The sequence below is a fragment of the Narcine bancroftii genome, chromosome 4 (assembly GCF_036971445.1).
Source record: "Narcine bancroftii isolate sNarBan1 chromosome 4, sNarBan1.hap1, whole genome shotgun sequence".
Taxonomy (NCBI): Eukaryota; Metazoa; Chordata; class Chondrichthyes; order Torpediniformes; family Narcinidae; genus Narcine; species Narcine bancroftii.
In genome coordinates this window covers 6708666-6728645 of record NC_091472.1, presented here as the reverse complement: position 1 = coordinate 6728645, position 19980 = coordinate 6708666, and the positions used below count along the sequence as shown (strand labels likewise).

The following is a 19980-nucleotide window of genomic DNA, read 5'->3' as shown; positions in this document are numbered from 1 at the left end:
GTGGTAGCGATTAGTGAGACATGGTTGCAGGAGGGATGTGATTGGCAGCTGAATATCCCTGGGTTTCGTTGTTTTAGCTGTGATAGAGTCGGAGGGGCAAGAGGACGTGGTGTTGCATTGTTTGTCAGGGAAAATATTACAGCGGTGCCTAGGAAGGATAGATTAGAGGGCACATCCACGGAGGCTATTTGGGTGGAACTGAGGAGTGGGAAAGGAGAGGTTACACTTGTAGGGGTGTATTATAGACCACCCGGAGGGGACCGAGACCTAGAGGAGCAAATCTGTAGGGAGATAGTGGATATTTGTGATAAGCACAGGGTTGTAATTATGGGAGATTTTAATTTTCCACATATAGATTGGGAAACACATTCTGTGAAAGGGCTGGATGGGTTAGAGTTTGTGAAATGTGTGCAATTTACAATATGTAGAGGTGCCGACCAGAGAAGGAACAGTGTTAGATCTACTGTCGGCAAATGGGATGGGTCAAGTGACAGAGGTTAGTGTTGGCGAGCACTTTGGGTCCCGTGATCATAATGCCATCAGCTTCAATGTCATTATGGAAAGAGAGAAGTCAGGGTCAAGGGATGAGGTTTTTGATTGGGGAAAAGCTAGATTTGAGGAGATGCGAAAGGACTTACAGGGTGTGCATTGGGACAATTTATTTTATAGGCAGGATGTAGTAGAGAGATGGAAGTCTTTTAAAGATCAGATTTTGAGAGTCCAAAAGCTTTATGTTCCTGTTAGGTTAAAAGGAGGGGCAAAAGGTTTGAGAGAGCCGTGGTTTTCAAGGAATATTGGAAACTTGGTTCGAAGAAAAATGGAGGCGTACATTAGGTATAAGAAGCATGGAATTAAGGAGATGTTTGAAAAATACATTGAATGTAAGAGGAATCTTAAGAGAGGAATTAGGAAAGCTAAAAGAAGGTACGAGGAGACTATAGCAAGCAGGGTGAAAATTAATCCAAAAGGGTTCTACAAATATGTTAATGGTAAAAGGAAAGCGAGAGACAAAATTGGTCCCTTAGAGAATCAGAGCGGAAAACTGTGTGTGGAGCCTAGAGAAATGTGGGAGATATTGAACAGTTTCTTTTCTTCGGTATTCACTAAGGAGAAGGATATTGGGAGATGTGAGATAAAAAAAAAAGCAAATTGGGTAAATATGGAGAATATAGTGATTACGAAAGATGTAGTGTTAGGGCTTTTGAGGAATATAAAGGTGGATAAGTCTCCGGAACAGACGGGATCTTCCCCAGGACATTGAGAGAAGTAAAGGAGGAAATAGCAGAGGCTCTGACGGTAATTTTCCAAATGTCATTAGAGATGGGGATAGTGCCGGAGGATTGGCGTATTGCGCATGTGGTTCCGTTATTTAGGTTCAAGGAGGAAGCCTGGCAATTATCAGCCTGTAAGTTTGACGTCTGTGGTAGGTAAATTAATGGAGAAAGTTCTTAGAGATAGTACTTATAAGCATCTGGATAGACAGGGTCTGATCAGGAGCACTCAACATGGATTTGTGAGCGGAAGGTCCTGTTTGACCAATCTGAATGAATTTTTTGAAGAGGTGACTAGGAATGTGGATGAGGGTAGCGCGGTGGATGTTGTCTATATGGACTTCAGTAAGGCCTTCGATAAGGTAACACATGGAAGATTAGTTAGGAAGGTGCAGTCTTTAGGTATAAATTTTGAGATAGTCAAATGGTTTGAACATTGGCTGAAAGGGAGAGGCCAGAGAGTGGTAGTGGAAAATTGTCTGTCAGGTTGGAGGCCGGTGACCAGTGGTGTGCCTCAAGGATCTGTATTAGGCCCATTGTTGTTCGTTATATACATTAACGATCTAGATGATGGGGTGGTGAATTGGATTAGTAAATATGCAGACAATACTAAGATAGTTGGAATAGTGGATAAGGAAGAAGGATTTCAGGGATTGCAGAGGGATTTGGGCTGCTTAGAAAAGTGGGCTGAAAAATGGCAGATGGAATTTAATGCTGATAAGTGTGACGTGCTTCATTTTGGTAAGAAGAATCAGAACAGGACATACGTGGAGGGGCTTGGCAAGATGGCGTAAGGAACAGACGTGCCTTCCAGTCCTCTCCTGACTCTATCTTATTGTTTTGTCTTTAAGTGCCCGTTAAAACTTTTTAAAAAGTTTATAAATAGTATGAGATGTTGAATTAATACCTTATGGTACCTTTGTTTAAAAAAAAGTAAAAGGAAACATCAACAGATTGTTAAAAAATTATATTTTCCGAAATTATCTGAGCCTGCTTGTTTACAAAAAGCCACGACTCAGTGTGAAATGGATCCAGGAAAACAAGCGAAGAATTCGGCCTTGGAGCTCCGTTCTGATTCCGTAAGTCTTTCTGAAGGTCGTTTTCAGCTGCCTTTAGAACAAAGGGCTGGCCGGATGCCAGTATTTCAAACAACGTCTACTGAGACTTTGACTACTGAATTAGCTGGGGCGCCACCAGTTGGAGAGTTAAAGAGTTGTTATTTGACTGCTACACCACCAGTTATAACAACTCTTCCAGATACTGATGTAACGAAGCTTTTAAAGGAGGTTTGGATCAAAGATAACCTTGATCATCAGTCTCCTGATACTTCTGGGGTGGGGGTCTGTGGCAGGGGCTCTTACATGGAGTCAAACTGCAAGAAAAGCTACTAAATTAAAAGAAGGGATAGAAGGTCCTCTGCTTCCACAAGAACAGCAGGATCCCATCATGTCTGGATCTACTGATGTTGATATACTTTTCAAGAGTCTTGAACATAAGATCTTTTCTTCAATGATGCATTTAGGAGATTCTATGAATAATCTTACTTCTAAGATTAATGCATTGGTGGATGTCAATACTCAACAGATGTCTGATTATGGAGCTTTTAAAGTCGAAACTATTGAAAGACTTGAGATGTGTGATCAAGGATTATCTGATGTACAAGATCAATTGCAAGATGTGAATAAAACAATTGAAATGTTACAGATTCAGAATAAAAATTTAGCAAAAAAGGTTGATTATTTGGAGAACCAATCCAGACGGAATAATGTGAAAATGTTGGCTTGCCAGAAGGCATAGAAGGGCCAGATCCAAGAAAAATTTTTACTGAATGGATTCCACAAGTGTTGGGACAAGATAAGTTTTCTGAAGGTTTAATATTGGAACGGGCTCATAGAGCTTTGAGAAGGAGACCTTTTTCAGGACAGAATCCAACCTGTTCTGGTTCGCTGTTTAAATTACTGTGATAGAGAGACTATTTTACGTATGGCTATTAGAAATGCACAGCAAAACAAATCTCCTTTGATGGTTCAGAGTAATCGTGTTTTCTTCTATCCGGATTTGAGTCAGGAAATTATGTTTCAATGACGTGAATTTAATTCTGTGAAAGAATTATTGTGGAAAAAAGGATATAAGGCAACATTTAGATACCCTGCGGTACTGAAGATTTTTCAGGATGGATATCAACCAAAGTTCTTTGATAATCCTAAAGAAGCTATGGATTTTGCTCAGTCTTTACCAATTACGCAATTCCAGGAACGACGTAGTCCTCCACGGTCTCCAAAGAGGGCAGAGCTGCAAGAAGGGAATTTGATTTCTGGAAGAAATGCAAGAAACGGTGGTCGCAATGGCAAAGGAAACTCATTTAATAGATAAGGAACATTTGAAACTCAAACGTGAATGGGTTGGGCACGTTTTTTATTCTTCGTTTAATTCTAAGGCAAAAGGTGTGGCAATTTTGGTACACAAGAATCTACCATTTTAGTTACAGTGAAGAGAAAAATGGTGGAAGATTATTAAAATTAAATTGTACAATCTTTAATGAGGCATGGACTTTGCTTGATGTTTATGCTCCTAATGTTGAGGATACAGCTTTTGTTGTGGATATGTCTTTATTACTTGGACAATCGAACTCTAATGTGATGTTGGGGGAGATTTGAATGTGGTGTTGGAGCCTTTATTGGATAAGTACTCAAGAGTAATTAAGAAGTCTAAAGATGGCAATCCAAGTGATTAATATGATGGCAGATTTGAATTTAATTGATATTTGGCGAAGAGTTAATCCTACAGAGAAAGATTTTTCTTTTTATTCCTCGCGACATAATTCTTTTTCTAGAATTGATTATTTTTTAATATCAGCACATTTGCAGGATAGGGTTACATCTGTGGAGTATAAGGCTAGATTGGTTTCGGATCATTCATTATTATTATTAGAATATTTGAGTTCACAAGATGTTCAGAAAGCTTCAAGATGGAGATTTAATACTATGCTATTACGACGCGAATTTAATTCTGTGAAAGAACGGTTGTGGAAAAAAAAGACATAGGGCAACATTCAGGTATTCTGCGGTACTGAAGATTTTTTAGGATGGAAATTAGCCAAAATTCTTTGACAATCCTAAAGAGGTTATGGACTTTGCTCAGTCTCTACCAATCATGCAGTTTCAGGAACGATGTAGTCCTTCAAGGTCTCCAAAGAGAGTAGAGATGTAAAGTGGGATCCAGATTTTTAAAAGAAATGGAAGCAATGGTGACCGAAGTGGTAACGTTGATTTAAAAAAATAAATCTTTTATTGTTTTTTTTGAGAAGAGTTTAAATAGTTTAAATAATGATGATAGTTTAATGAAATGGGAGTTGGGAGAGGGAACTGGGTGGGCACTAGTTTCCAGAAGTCATCAGCTACCTGTGAGTTATCTCACACCCAATATTTTGGGGGAGTTACCGCTTTGGGCGGTTTCAAAAGGAGGAGATAGTTGTGACCTCCGACCTGTTTTTTTTTCTTTTTAATTTTTGGGTTAAGAAGTGAAGGTGTATTTTTATTATTTTTTTAAAATAAATAATTTTTTTTAAACTCTCTGTTTTGATTGTCATTGAGAGGGAATTAGGAGGTTTTTTTCTCTCATTTTTTTTCTCTTTTTTGGGGGGGGGTTTTTTTCTCTTTTTTCTTTTTTAAGAGGATGATGTCAGAGAAGATAATAAGTCAAAAATTGAGGATGTTGAATTAGATGAAGAGGAAGATGAGGGGAAGGTGATAAGAAGAAGAAAATTAAGTACAAATACATTGAGGGAGAAGAGTTTAATAAAATTAAGTTAATTTCGATAGAGAATTTTGAAGATGTTCTAAATGAAGAATATGGAGAATTTTATAAAAGTTTGATCTTTTTTCCTTTTTTTATATAAGGGGAGGGGAAGGGAATAAAAAGTTTATCTGATTGTTTTTGTTCTCTCGATGAATTATCAAGGAAACTTGGTATTAATGGAAATTCTATATTTATGTATTATTAATTATGATTTTTTGTATAACAGATATGTGGTTGATATATGATTTTAATATTTGAATTTAGTTTTAAAGTGGATTTCATTTGTTAAATACATGAATTATGTTTGATTTAAATATTTGTCTAAGGGTATTATTTTGGCATTGATATTTTTTTGTTAGTAATTTTTTGTTGTTAAGTTTTATCCTTTTTTTGTAAGTGGGGTTTTTTCTATTTTATTTACAACATTGTTAATTAATTCTTCACTCTATTTTGGGGGGGAGGGTTGGATTAATTTTAAATTAGATGATTAATGTTGTGTTATAATTATTGGGGGGGTTAATTTGTGTAGTTTAATGATGTAGTATTCTAATTTTACCTCACTGACAAAAGGCAGAGGAGGAAAAACCCAACACCCAACCCCAACCCACCAATTTTCACCTGCAACCGCTGCAATCGTGTCTGCCTGTCCCGCATCGGACTTGTCAGCCACAAACGAGCCTGCAGCTGACGTGGACTTTTTACCCCCTCCATAAATCTTCGTCCGCGAAGCCAAGCCAAAGATTCTAATTTTTATTATCTTATTTTTTTATTATTTCTTCAAATGTAATTTTTATTTAATTCATGTCATAAAATTTTAAATAAAGTTTTAAAAAAAAGAACAGGACATACGTAGTAAATGGGAGAGCATTGATGAATACAGAAGAGCAGAAGGATTTAGGAGTAACGGTACATCGTTCCCTGAAGGTAGAAACTCATGTGAATAGGGTGGTGAAGAAGGCTTTTAGTATGCTGGCCTTTATCAATCATTGCATGGAATATAGGAGTTGGGAGGTGATGTTGAGATTGTATAAGACGCTGGTGCGGCCTCATTTGGAGTTCTGTGTGCAGTTCTGGTCGCCTAATTATAGGAAGGATATAAACAGAGTGGAGAGAGTGCAGAGAAGGTTTACCAGAATGTTGCCTGGGTTTAAGCATCTAGAGTATAGGGAGAGATTGGACAGATTGGGTCTTTATTCTTTGGAGCGTAGAAGGTTGAGAGGGGATATGATAGAAGTATTTAAGATTATGAAAGGGATAGACAGAGTGGATGTGGATAGACTATTTCCGTTAAGAGGAGGAAAGATTAAAACAAGAGGACATGAGTTAAGAATTAAGGGGCAGAGGTTCAGAGGTAACATGAGGGGGAACTTCTTTACTCAGAGAGTGGTAGCGGTGTGGAATGAGCTTCCGGGAGAAATAGTGGAGGCAAAGTCAATTTTATTATTTAAGAAAAAGCTGGACAGGTATATGGATGAGAAGAAGGTGGAGGGTTATGGTCATTGTGCAGGTAGGTGGGACTAGAGAGGAGTGTTTGGTTCGGTGCGGACTAGAAGGCCTAATGGCCTGTTTCCGTGCTGTAACTGTTATGTTATATATATAAATATCATATCTATATATAACCACTTACACCACAGAACAGGCCAGTTCGGCCCTACTAGTCCATGCCGTAACAAATCCCCACCATCCTGGTCACACTAACCAGCACCCGGTCCATAACCCTCCAGTCCTCTCCTCTCCATGTAACTATCCAGTCTTTCCTTAAATGTAACCAATGATCCCACCTCGACCACGTCTGCCGGAAGCTCATTCCACATCCCCACCACCCTTTGCGTAAAGAAATTTCCCCTCATGTTCCCCTTATAATTTTCCCCCTTCAATCTTAAACCATGCACTCTAGTTTGAATCTCCCCCACTCTTAATTGAAAAAGCCCATCCACATTTACTCTGTCTGTCCCTTTTAAAATCTTAAACACCTCTATCAAGTCCCCTCTCAATCTTCTACACTCCAGAGAAAAAAGCCCCAGTCTGCACAACCTTTCCCTGTATCTCAGACCCTGAAATCCTGTCAACATTCTCGTGAACCTTCTCTGCACTCTCTCTATTTTGTTTATATCTTTCCTATAATTTGGTGACCAAAACTGTACACAGTACTCCAAATTTGGCCTCACCAATGCCTTGTACAATTTCATCATAACCTCTCTACTCTTGAATTCAATACTCCGATTTATGAAGGCCAACATTCCAAATGCCTTCTTCACCACACCATCTACCTGAGTATCAGCCTTGAGGGTACTATTTACCACAACTCCTAAATCCCTTTGTTGCTCTGCACATCTCAATTGTCTACTATTTAATGCATATGACCTATTTAGATTTGTCTTTCCAAAATGCAACACCTCACACTTATCTGTATTAAATTCCATCAGCCATTTCTCAGCCCACACCTCCAGCCTTCCTAAATCACCTTTTAATCTACGGTAATCTACCTCACTGTCCACAACACTACCAATCTTTGTATCATCCGCAAACTTGCTTATCCAATTCTCCACCCCTACTTCCAGATCGTTAATATATATAACAAACAATAGTGGACCCAGGACCGAACCCTGAGGAACTCCACTAGTCACCGGCCTCCAATTGGACAAACAATTTTCTACCACTAGTCTCTGACACCTCCCATCCAACCATTTCTGAATCCATTTCACTACCTCCTTATTTAAACCTAATGCCTCCACCTTTTTTCCTAACCTCCTGTGGGGAACTTTGTCAAAAGCTTTACTAAAGTCTAAATAGACAACATCCACAGCTTTCCCTTCATCAACCTTTTTTGTAACCCCCTCAAAAAACTCAATCAGGTTTGTCAAGCATGATCTACCCCTGACAAAACCATGCTGATTACTCCCTATCAATCCCTGTACCTCCAAATATTTGTAAATACCATCCCTCAGAACACTTTCCATCAACTTGCCCACCATAGACATCAGACTCACGGGCCTATAATTCCCATGTTTGCATTTGGACTCTTTCTTAAACAGCGGAACCACATGCGCCACCCTCCAATCCTTTGGCACTACCCCTGTGACCAATGACATCCTAAATATCTCTGTTAATGGCCCCACTATCTGTCCACAAGCCTCCCTGAGTGTCCTTGGGAATATTTTGTCCGGTCCCGGAGATTTATCCACCTTTATCTTTTTCAACACAGCCATCACTACCTCCTCGGTTATCCTTATATGCTTCATGATCTCCCCACTATTTTTCTTTACCTCAACTGGTTCAACATTTTTTTCCCTAGTGAATACCGAGGCAAAGAAATCATTCAAAATTTCCCCCATTTCCTCAGACTTCTCACTATCTACAAGGGGTCCAATTTTATCCCTCACTAATCTTTTACTTTTAATGTACCTATAGAAACGGAAGGCTTGTTTCTTCTCTGGCCAGGACGGCATTGCAAGGTGAGCCTGGTGGTGATTCTCCCAGAATCACAGTGCGGCTTTCGCGCAAACAGAGGAACTACTGACATGGTCTTTGCCCTCAGACAGCTCCAAGAAAAGTACAGAGAACAAAACAAAGGACTCTACATCACCTTTGTTGACCTCACCAAAGCCTTCGACACCGTGAGCAGGAAATGGCTTTGGCAAATACTAGAGCGCCTCGGATGCCCCCCAAAGATCCTTAACATGGTTATCCAACTGCACGAAAACCAACAAGGTCGGGTCAGATACAGCAATGAGCTCTCTGAACCCTTCTCCATTAACAATGGCGTGAAGCAAGGCTGCATTCTCGCACCAACCCTCTTTTCAATCTTCTTCAGCATGATGCTGAACCAAGCCATGAAAGACCTCAACAATGAAGACGCTGTTTACATCCGGTACCGCACGAATGGCAGTCTCTTCAATCTGAGGCGCTTGCAAGCTCACACCAAGACACAAGAGCAACTTGTCCGTGAACTACTCTTTGCAGATGATGCCGCTTTAGTTGCCCATTCAGAGCCAGCTCTTCAGTGCTTGACGTCCTGTTTTGCGGAAACTGCCAAAATGTTTGGCCTGGAAGTCAGCCTGAAGAAAAATGAGGTCCTCCATCAGCCAGCTCCCCACCATGACTACCAGCCCCCCCGCATCTCCATCAGGCACACAAAACCCAAAACGGTCAACCGGTTTACCTACCTCAGCTGCACCATTTTATCGGATGCAAGGATCAACAACGAGATAGACAACAGACTCGCCAAGGCAAATAGCGCCTTTGGAAGACTACACAAAAGAGTTTGGAAAAACAACCAACTGAAAAACCTCACAAAGATTAGCGTATACAGAGCCGTTGTCATACCCACACTCCTGTTCGGCTCCGAATCATGGGTCTTCTACCAGCATCACCTTCGGCTCCTAGAACACTTCCACCAGCGTTGTCTCCGCTCCATCCTCAACATTCATTGGAGCGACTTCATCCCTAACATCGAAGTACTCGAGATGCAGAGAAAGACAGCATCGAATCCACACTGCTGAAGATCCAATTGCGCTGGGTAGGTCACGTCTCCAGAATGGAGGACCATCGCCTTCCCAAGATCGTGTTATATGACGAGCTCTCCACTGGCCACCGTGACAGAGGTGCACCAAAGAAGAGGTACAAGGACTGCCTAAAGAAATCTCTTGGTGCCTGCCACATTGACCACCGCCAGTGGGCTGATATCGCCTCAAACCGTGCATCTTGGCACCTCACAGTTCGGCGGGCAGCAACCTCCTTTGAAGAAGACCGCAGAGCCCACCTCACCGACAAAAGGCAAAGGAGGAAAAACCCAACACCCAACCCCAACCAACCAATTTTCCCTTGCAACCGCTGCAACCGTGTCTGCCTGTCCCGCATCGGACTTGTCAGCCACAAACGAGCCTGCAGCTGACGTGGACATTACCCCTCCATAAATCTTCGTCCGCAAAGCCAAGCCAAAGAAGAAACCTATAGAAACCCTTTGGATTTATTTTTACTCTGTCTGCCAAAGCCTCTTCGTGCCTTTTTTTGGCCTTTCTAACTTCTTTCTTAAGATTCCTTCTACACTCCTTGTAGTCCTCCGTCAAAATCTCAGCTCCCTGCTCTTTATACCTCTTGTACACCTCCCTTTTTCTCCTAACCAAATTTGGTTAACCAAACAGATCAGGCAACTAGTCAAGAAGAAGGAATCAGACGTTAGATATAGGAAGCAGAAAACAAGAAGGGCTCATGAGAAGCATATGGTAGCGATGAAGGATCTTTAGAAAGAACTTAGGAGAGCTCAAAGTGACCATGAGAAGCCTTAGCATGTAGGATTAAGGTGAACTCCAAGATATGTGAAGAATAGAAGGATGACGAGAATGAAGGTGGGACTGATAAAGGATAAAGGAGACAATGGGGAGATCTTCGATGAATATTTTGAGGTCTTCAATGAATATTTTGCATCAGTATTCACAAGGGAAAAGGATCTTGACCACAGTGAAAAGAAAAAGGTTGAGAACCACTGCTCTAGACCCAATTGTTATTGAAATAACAAAACAAATAACAACAATTACAGCATGGAAACAGGCCATTAGGCCCTTCTAGTCCACACCGAACCAAACACCCCTCTCTAGTCCCACCTCCCTGCACAATGCCCATAACCCTCCATCTTCTTCTCCTATACCTGTCCAACCTTTTCTTAAATAATACAATTGACTCCGCCGCCACTATTTCTCCCGGAAGCTCATTCCACACGGCTACCACTCTCTGAGTAAAGAAGTTCCCCCTCAAGTTACCTCTAAACCTCTGCCCCTTAATTCTTAACTCATGTCCTCTTGTTTTAATCTTTCCTCCTCTTAACGGAAATAGTCTATAGTCTATCCACATCCACTCTGTCTATCCCTTTCATAATCTTAACTACTTCTATCAAATCCCCTCTCAACCTTCTACGCTCCAAAGAATAAAGACATAATCTGTCCAATCTCTCCCTATACTCTAGATGCTTAAACCCAGGTAACATTCTGGTAAACCTTCTCTGCACTCTCTCCACTCTGTTTATATCCTTCCTATAATTAGGCGACCAGAACTGCACACAGAACTCCAAATTAGGCCGCACCAATGTCTTATACAATCTCAACATCACCTCCCAACTCCTATATTCCATGCAATGATTGATAAAGGCCAGCATACTAAAAGCCTTCTTCACCACCCTATTCATGTGAGTTTCTACCTTCAGGGAACGATGTACCGTTACTCCTAAATCTTTCTGCTCTTCTGTATTCCTCAATGCTCTCCCATTTACGTATGTCCTGTTCTGATTCTTCTTACCAAAATGAAGCACCTCACACTTTTCTAAGCAGCCCAAATCCCTCAGCAATCCTTGAAAACCTTCTTCATTATCCACTATTCCACCTATCTTAGTATCGTCTGCATATTTACTAATCCAATTCACCACCCCATCATCTAGATCATTAATGATTTTTCTTGAGAAAAATTGTCATCGGCTACGATTAAGAAAGTGTTTTTCAACCTTTTTTTCCCCACTTACATCCCACCTTAAGTAATCCCTTACTATTATCACAGAGCACCCATGACAGGGATTACTTAAGGCAGTCTGTGAGTGGAAAGAAAAAGGTTGAAAACGATACTCTTGACTGTCAGAATTGTAAGGGCAGAGATAGACTCAAACTGTCTACCTTATCTCAGGGTGGAAATGCCAAATAACACAAGCATAGCTTTAAAGTGAGTGGGGAAAAGTTTAAAGGGGAATGTGCAAGGCAAGTTTTTTTTTCCCACAGTGCCTGGAATGTGTTGCTTGGGGGTTTGGTGGAAGCAAATAAGACTGTGAATTTTAAGTATTTAGATTGGCTTATAAATAAGTAGGGAATAGACAGACATGGTTTGTGTGCAGGCATATGGGACAAGTTTATTAATTAATAGCATATTCATTTGGTATCACGGTCGATACAGGTAGAGGTCTGAAAAGACTGTTCCTGTGCTGTACTGCTATATAGAAACACAACAAAGTGGAGGAACAACACCTCACCATCTCAGCACCCTCTAACCGGATGGGATTGTTAGAAACAATTTCTGTGAAGGTACTTCTGTTTCTAACAAATGGGGGCACGTCCGGGATCCCACTCCCTCCACTGACAGAGTGCCTGACGACGGGGGTAGGTGCACCCCAGCTGATTCAGCTGGACTCATGGACGAAGGGTGACTGGACAGTGGATGAAGCGAGTGATATCCGAGAAGAGGCATTGAGAACAAACAACGAGAGGACGTTAAGGAAGCGCGCTAGAACTAGCTACTGGATCTCGGTAAGAGAAATTTTACTTACCTGTTAGTATGGGAGGTGTGAGTAGTAAGGAAGAGAGTCCTAGTGAAGGATGAGAGGATCAGATAACCAAGCAAAGTCCGTTAGGATTAATGTTATCCTATTGGGGTGTGGGGAGAACCCGTGGGAAGGACAAACAGACCATGGTCAGGTATTCCTGTTTGGAATGGGTTAAAAGTCCGATTAAAGGGAGTTCAGTATATTGGCCAAAGCTCGGATCAGAGGATGACTGGATGTGTCAAGCATTGAACATCTGGCTCTATCAAAACGAAAGAGATAATCTTGAGAGCAGGGAATATGCAGCCTGCTGGCTCAGGGGATCATTTGATCAACTGGTTTTGAATGAAAAGGAATGCAAGGACAAGAAAGATAAGGAACCTTTTGTCCCTGAAACACAAGGATGGGATGTGTTACATTCCCTTCCTCCACCTTGTGCTACTCCTATGCCGGCTCCTATCTCCCCCCTCCCCCTCTATGCTCTTCCCTTCTGCACCTTCCCCTCCTCCCCCACAGCTAAAGAAAGGAGAAGAAAGTAGGGGTGGTATGATGACCCTTCACAAAGTACTCGATTACCACTTCTATTGACAAGAGAGGGCAGAACCCTTTGATTCATTTCCCAGAGAGCAGGAACCTAGACATAATAAGCCAGAAACTAACTTGGTGAGACCTTTACGGGAAGTTCCCATGGGAGGGGTTCTCGGTTTTGTAAATGTGCCCCTAACTAGTCTGGAGGTGCGTAATTTTAAGAGAGAATGCCCAATAAACAGAAAGGAAAGGCTAAGATTTTGATGCAGGCAGTCAAGGAAGTCGTGGAGGGACAGCAAGGAAAGGGTAGGGGCTGTGTGCCAGCTCCTGGACATTGGGAGGAGCTCCAGGAGTGGGAGAGTAGAGCAGAGCAGGGGCAAGGGTAGAGGGGAATTCCGGGGATGAAGACTGTTCCCGGGACCTCGTGGTAATCCCGGTCCTCTTTCTTTGGCTTGGCTTCGCGGACGACGATTTATGGAGGGGATAAATGTCCACGTCAGCTGCAGGCTCGTTTGTGGCTGACAAGTCCGATGCGGGACAGGCAGACACGGTTGCAGCGGTTGCAGGGGAAAATTGGTTGGTTGGGGTTGGGTGTTGGGTTTTTCCTCCTTTGCCTTTTGTCGGTGAGGTGGGCTCTGCGGTCTTCTTCAAAGGAGGTTGCTGCCCGCCAAATTGAGGCGCAAAGATGCACGGTTTGAGGTGATATCAGCCCACTGGCGGTGGTCAATGTGGCAGGCACCAAGAGATATCTTTAGGCAGTCCTTGTACCTTTTCTTTGGTGCACCTCTGTCACGGTGGCCAGTGGAGAGCTCGCCATATAACACGATCTTGGGAAGGCGATGGTCCTCCATTCTGGAGACGTGACCCACCCAGCGCAGCTGGATCTTCAGCAGCGTGGACTTGATGCTGTCGACCTCTGCCATCTCGAGTACTTCGACGTTAGGGATGAAAGCGCTCCAATGAATGTTGAGGATGGAGCAGAGACAACGCTGGTGGAAGCGTTCTAGGAGCCATAGGTGATGCCGGTAGAGGACCCATGATTCGGACCCGAACAGGAGTGTGGGTATGACAACGGCTCTGTATACGCTTATCTTTGTGAGGTTTTTCAGTTGGTTGTTTTTCCAGACTCTTTTGTGTAGTCTTCCAAAGGCGCTATTTGCCTTGGCGAGTCTGTTGTCTATCTCGTTGTCGATCCTTGCATCTGATGAAATGGTGCAGCCGAGATAGGTAAACTGGTTGACCGTTTTGAGTTTTGTGTGCCCGATGGAGATGTGGGGGGGCTGGTAGTCAAGGTGGGGAGCTGGCTGATGGAGGACCTCAGTTTTCTTCAGGCTGACTTCCAGGCCAAACATTTTGGCAGTTTCCGCAAAACAGGACGTCAAGAGTTGGCTCTGAATGGGCAACTAAAGCGGCATCGTCTGCAAAGAGTAGTTCACGGACAAGTTTCTCTTGTGTCTTGGTGTGCCTCAGATTGAAGAGGCTGCCATCCGTGCGGTACCGGATGTAAACAACTGCACGAAAACCAACAAGGTCGGATCAGATACAGCAATGAGCTCTCTGAACCCTTCTCCATTAACAATGGCGTGAAGCAAGGCTGTGTTCTCGCACCAACCCTCTTTTCAATCTTCTTCAGCATGATGCTGAACCAAGCCATGAAAGACCTCAACAATGAAGACGCTGTTTACATCCGGTAATCCCAGTAGGAATTGGGAAACTGGAGCATTAGTTTGCTACCATTGCAAAAGGAGGGACATTTTAAGAGAGAATGCCCAATGCAAGCCAGGGAGACGCAACCTTACGTACTGATGTTTTGGAATATAGGGGTTAATTAATCATAGAAAATATGTAGAATATATGCTTATGTACTATTCAGTTTGTATACATGAATTCAGTACTATGTAACAATTTAATATTTACCTCATGGTGAAGGGAAAGAGTAATGTAAGTAAGGGGCAGCCACAGTATGTAGCAAAGTTGGCTGATTACAGTAGGTTTAGAATTGTCTGCTTCCAAAATACAAGAGAGAAGATATGTATGAAACAATTTAGTAGGAATGTTAAGGAAAAGGAGGTGCTGATTAGCACAAACAAAAAGAATTCTGACAGAGACTGTCAGAAACAAAGAGAATGGAATCAGTAAGAAGCTAAGACAGAAGGAGGTGTTGAGTAGAACAGAAGAATATGGCCAGATGAGAACAAAGAAATAATTAGAAATATCTGGGGTGAATTGATTTCTGATCAAAACAACAGGATATTCTGACCTTGAGGATTAAAAAAAGATGGGAGCGCTACACCCCAGATAACTGCAGAGCAGGAAATTACTTGTGATAAATCTTATGCAAGAAATCTAGCAAAGGAAGCCAACTTTTGTTCTGTATGATAAGGTTGAGCTATATAAACTGTAGAGACTGGACAGTAGAGGTCAGTCTTGGGGAATAGCTCACTGTGCAGGTGACCTATGAACTAATGACTGAACCAGAGCTCTGTTAAGCTTTATTCTTATGCTGTGTAATAAACTGATTCTCCTATCACTTCATTTAACGAACACGCTGGACTCAGATGACACATAGACTAAATTAAGGGTAGGGTAAAGCCAGAGTCTGACAGATGGAAGCAGATTATGAATGGGGGGGGGGGGGAGGTCACGGTTCTCAGTCAATACACGCCGTGGGGCTGCACGGAGAACCATTGGTAAATTTAAGCATAGGACCCCACAGTGACAAGATGACCTTTTTAGTAGGTTCTGGGGCAGCCTGGTCTAGTATTTTACAACCAGCCGTGGGTGTTACGATAGAGGGTAGGAGGAAGAGACTTTACAGTCCCTGTATTAAGAGATGTAAGAATACAAATGGGAGAAAAGATAATAACAGATAATAATTTTACTAGTTCCCCAAGCTGGAGTTTGTTTGTTAGGACGAGATTTACAGGACCAATTGGCCATCGGCACCAGACCACAGGAATCAGGAATCAGGGTTCAATTGTATGTATTAAGCGAGGAAGATCGAGAAATAATAAATCTTGGAGACTCAGACTCAGAGTATGCTTTTGGTGTAGTGCACACCTTTGGGGAGATCTGGAAAGAGCAGGGAATGATAACTGGAAAAGGACAAAAGTTGATCCATGAAAACTTAATTGTCCAATCTCTAGATGCTCTTACATTACCTGAGGAAATAGTTGTAGTTCATGTACGGAGACATCAAAGTGGTGACAGTCCTGAAGCACAGGGGAACAGACAGGCAGATGCAGCTGCCAAACAGGCTGCGCTCATGGAGAAAATAGATATGCAGCTGTTACTGCCCACCCCGGAGTATCCTATTCATTCTATTAAACCTGGTGATTGGGTATATGTAAAAGCATGGCAAGATCACCAACTAAAACCTGTCTGGTATGGCCCCTATTGTGTACTTTTGATTACAGACACTGCAGTGCGAATGAAAGAAAAGGGGTGGACTCAAATACAACGAATTAAACAAGCTGCTGATCCACGGACTAAAGACATTGATAATCTACCCTCCACCGGGCGTGCTGTCCTTCATCCTTCTGATCTGAAAGTTACACTACGCCGGGAAAAAGTGCTGTAATGTTGTTTTTACCATTTACTGTATTGTTTACTTGTTGGTTCCCTGTTTTTGGGACATCCCTAAATTACTCACGATGTATTAAGTCCTCCTGGAATAGGGGCAGCAGAGGTGACAATTATTTACCTTTAGAATGTAGACAGGGCATAGATATAAAGTATAGTCATAGTGGGGTATGGGTTAATATCGGATTCCAACATGGACCAGGGGAACAGAATGGCTCTAGAGGAGTAGATTTGATTTGTATTTTGGCCTCTACAGGTATTAAAAAGAGGAGTTTTAAAGGGATAGCACAAAGGAGATGGTGGGACAAAGAGACAGAATGGTAGTCAGGATTGTACATGTGGCAGAGATAGAGTTAATACATATGCTAATGTTCACAGACAAGCTGCAACTCACAGGTTAAGTGACAAGAAACACCCCTCCTCAACTTGGTCTCCTGTAAAGCATTCTTTGTGTCACACAGACATTCGGAATGTTAAAAAAACCACCAGTGTAAGGGGAGTTCCAGCTGTAAATGAAGTAAGCTGCTCCAGAATATTAAAGATGCTTGGCATTTAAATCGTTTAATCAGACTCCAGGCAGCCTTGGAGATCATCACCGAACAGATAGCAATGGCCCTGAATTTAGGGGCTGAAGAAAAACGACAGATATGAGCCACAGTTCAACAAAACCGCCTGGCTCTCGATTACTCGTTGGCTGCTGAAGGCAACGTTTGTGAAAGACTGGTTAAGGACAATGCTCACAATGGTCAGGCGGTTAAAGACACTTCTTTAGGAGTTCGAAAATCTTCCCATGCCCAGGTTCAGACGTGGTTTGCTCACACCTTGAAGACGGACTCAGGCCTGAAACATAGGTTATAAATCTTTACCTTCTATGGATGCTGTGAGACCTGCTGCAAGTCCCTCCAGCATTTCTGTGTTTTTAAAATTCCTCCAAACTGCTCCTGTCCATGTGCTTGTCTAAATGTCTTCTTAACATTGCCAACACAAGATATTTGACAAAGGGCAAAACAATTATTGGAGTATGATTTAATTTCCCTTGGGAAAATCCAAGAACCAGATGACCAGGCTTGCAAAAGGTTGGGAAAATCTACAAGTGAAAACACAATGCTGGAGAAGCTCAGGTGGTCAAACAGAGCACTTTATATAGCAATTACCAATATTCTGGGTTTGGGCCTTTCATCAAGGTCTGAAAAAAAATGTTGGCAGGTGTCCGAACAAAATGGTGGGGAGGGGAGGGGCAAGGGAAGAAACCCAGTCCCAATAGGTAATAGGTAACAAACGGGGAGGAGGGATGGTTCTCTGAATGGAGAGAGAAGGGTGTGGAGAGTTGAAGGAAAGGAGATAAAGGGAAAGGGAAGGAAGGGAGAGTGGTCAAGCAGAAACCAGAGAAGTCGATGTTAATGCCATCCAGTTGGATTTGAAACTCTATGGGTAAACAGAATTAATCATACTTGAAAATGTACCAGCAAACATTTATATAGGAGACTCCGGTAGAAAACCTGGGCTGCAGCCAGGCCTATTTGCTTATTAAGGAGGCCCCAGTTGGTTTTGTTTGTTGATTTTTTCAATGACTTCTACAAAGAAGACTTCAGTTTTCTTCTGGCCATCAGTGCTAGTACACTGCACTCCATTCGTAGCTACAAAAGCACAGGAGGTAGCAATGATGTGCTGACGTTGGAGAGGGTTCAGAGGAGGTTCACAAGAAAGAATCCGGGAACGAAAGGATTATCACATGAGATGCGTTTGACGGCCTGTACTTGTTGGAATTTAGGAGAATGAGGGGCGATCTCACTGAAACATTTCGAATGTTGAAAGCGTGGATAGAGTAGATGCAAAAAGGTTATTTCCCATGGTGGGAGAGTCTAGGACAAGAGGGCACAACTTCAATATTGAAGGTTATCCACTTAGAAAAGTGTATTTCTTTAGCCAGAAGGTGATGTATCTGTGGAATTTGTTGTCGCAGGTGGTTGTGGTATATTTAAGGCAAAGATTGACAGGTTCTTGTTTAGCCAGGGCATCAAAGGATATGGGGTAAAGGCTGGGCTGTGGGGTGAAGCAGGAAAAATAGATCACCTTAATTAAATAATGGGACGACTTGGTGGGTTGAATAGCCTATTTCTGCTCCTACATCTTATGGTCTTGAACATTTTACTCTCCAACTCATGGGTACTTGACCCTCTGCACTCAAACACCAAAAGAAAATACAGGCATGCAGCACCATCCATACGCTTTATAAGCAGCTGACAGGCAATTAAATTCTTCTGAAGTCCAGACACTCTTGAAATCGAGACATGGAAGCTCAACAAATAATGAGACCATGGGCTGATCAGTGGATAAATATTGACTCCTGACACTGCTCCCCAATGATCTTCAAACGATGCCACAAGACAATAGAGAAATACAAAGACCTCAGATACAAAGAATTGCGAGAGGAATTCTCAGGAGTGAAACATGAAAGTCTGTAGATGCTGTGATTGTAGTTAAAAACACAGAAATGCTGGAGGAGCTCAGCAGCCATAGGAGGAAAAGATGGACAAGAAGTAAAACGTCAAACATAAAACTTTAGCTCCTCTCGATGCTGCTAGACCTGCTGAGTTCCTCCAGCATTTGTGCTTTTTCTACAATCATGGCATCTGCAGACTTCTAATGAGGTCTCAGACCCTCAATAACAGAAAGTCTCGAGACCAGCCATTCTCAACCTTTTTTTAACTATGTCCCTGAGGACTCTGCTTAAAGTTTATGGGCCCCCTTCCCCGTGAAGCAGTCAAGTTTAGTTGGTTTCTTCCATTCTTCTAACTACATAAAAATACATTAAAAATATTTGATGATTTCCATTCTTGCCACCCTCCCCCCCCACCTCAAATGTGCTGTGGCCCCAGGTGAGAGGGGGCATTGAGAATATCTGCTCTAAACTGTGGTCCTTGTGTTAGCTGCACCAAGCCTTAGAGTGTCCCTCTGCATAACCAACGTTTTGGGACTGAACCCTTCTAAACTTTTGAGAGAGAGAGAGAGAGAGAGAGAGGGTAGGGAACAAGAGAGATGGGGGGAGCTAACAGAAAGCAGAGAAGTCGACGTTAATGCCATTGAGTATCTGGACACGGTCTCGTGCACTGTCCAACTGATACCACCAGGAACTGCATCTTATATTCCGTATGGGCACCCTCCAACCATTTGGGCATTACTACGACTTCACCGGTTTATGTTAGCCGCCTCCCTCCCCATCTCTCTTGTTCCCTATCCCTATATCTCCTTTCCTCCAACTCCCTGCCTCTCTCTTTCCCTCTGCCTCTTTTCTTTCCTGATTCTTAGGTTTCCTCTCCTCCCTCCCATCCATGTCCACCTATGGCCTCTTGGCCTTTGCTCCTCCTACCTTTTTTATTCAGGTGCCTGTCAGCTCTTTGCTCATCTGTTTACAAAGGGCTCAGGCCTGAAACATTGTTATAAATCTTTGCCTTCTATTGACACTGCAGGACTTGCTGAGTTTCTCCAGAATTTTTGTGTATT

At 42.5% G+C, this 19980-nt stretch overlaps 1 protein-coding gene across 3 annotated transcripts in view; it reads right to left on the bottom strand.

The window, feature by feature from the left end:
• The window catches only part of adat2 (adenosine deaminase tRNA specific 2), a 67576-nt gene that overhangs the window by 44388 nt on the left and 3208 nt on the right, over nucleotides 1–19980 (bottom strand). The window contains exon 2 of one of the 3 annotated variants that reach the window (XM_069930707.1): nucleotides 17218–17316. The exons of the other annotated variants lie outside the window; for them this stretch is intronic. The gene's annotated coding sequence lies outside the window, so the exon portion shown is untranslated. The remainder of the gene's footprint in view (nucleotides 1–17217; nucleotides 17317–19980) is intronic. 3 annotated transcript variants of the gene reach the window in all.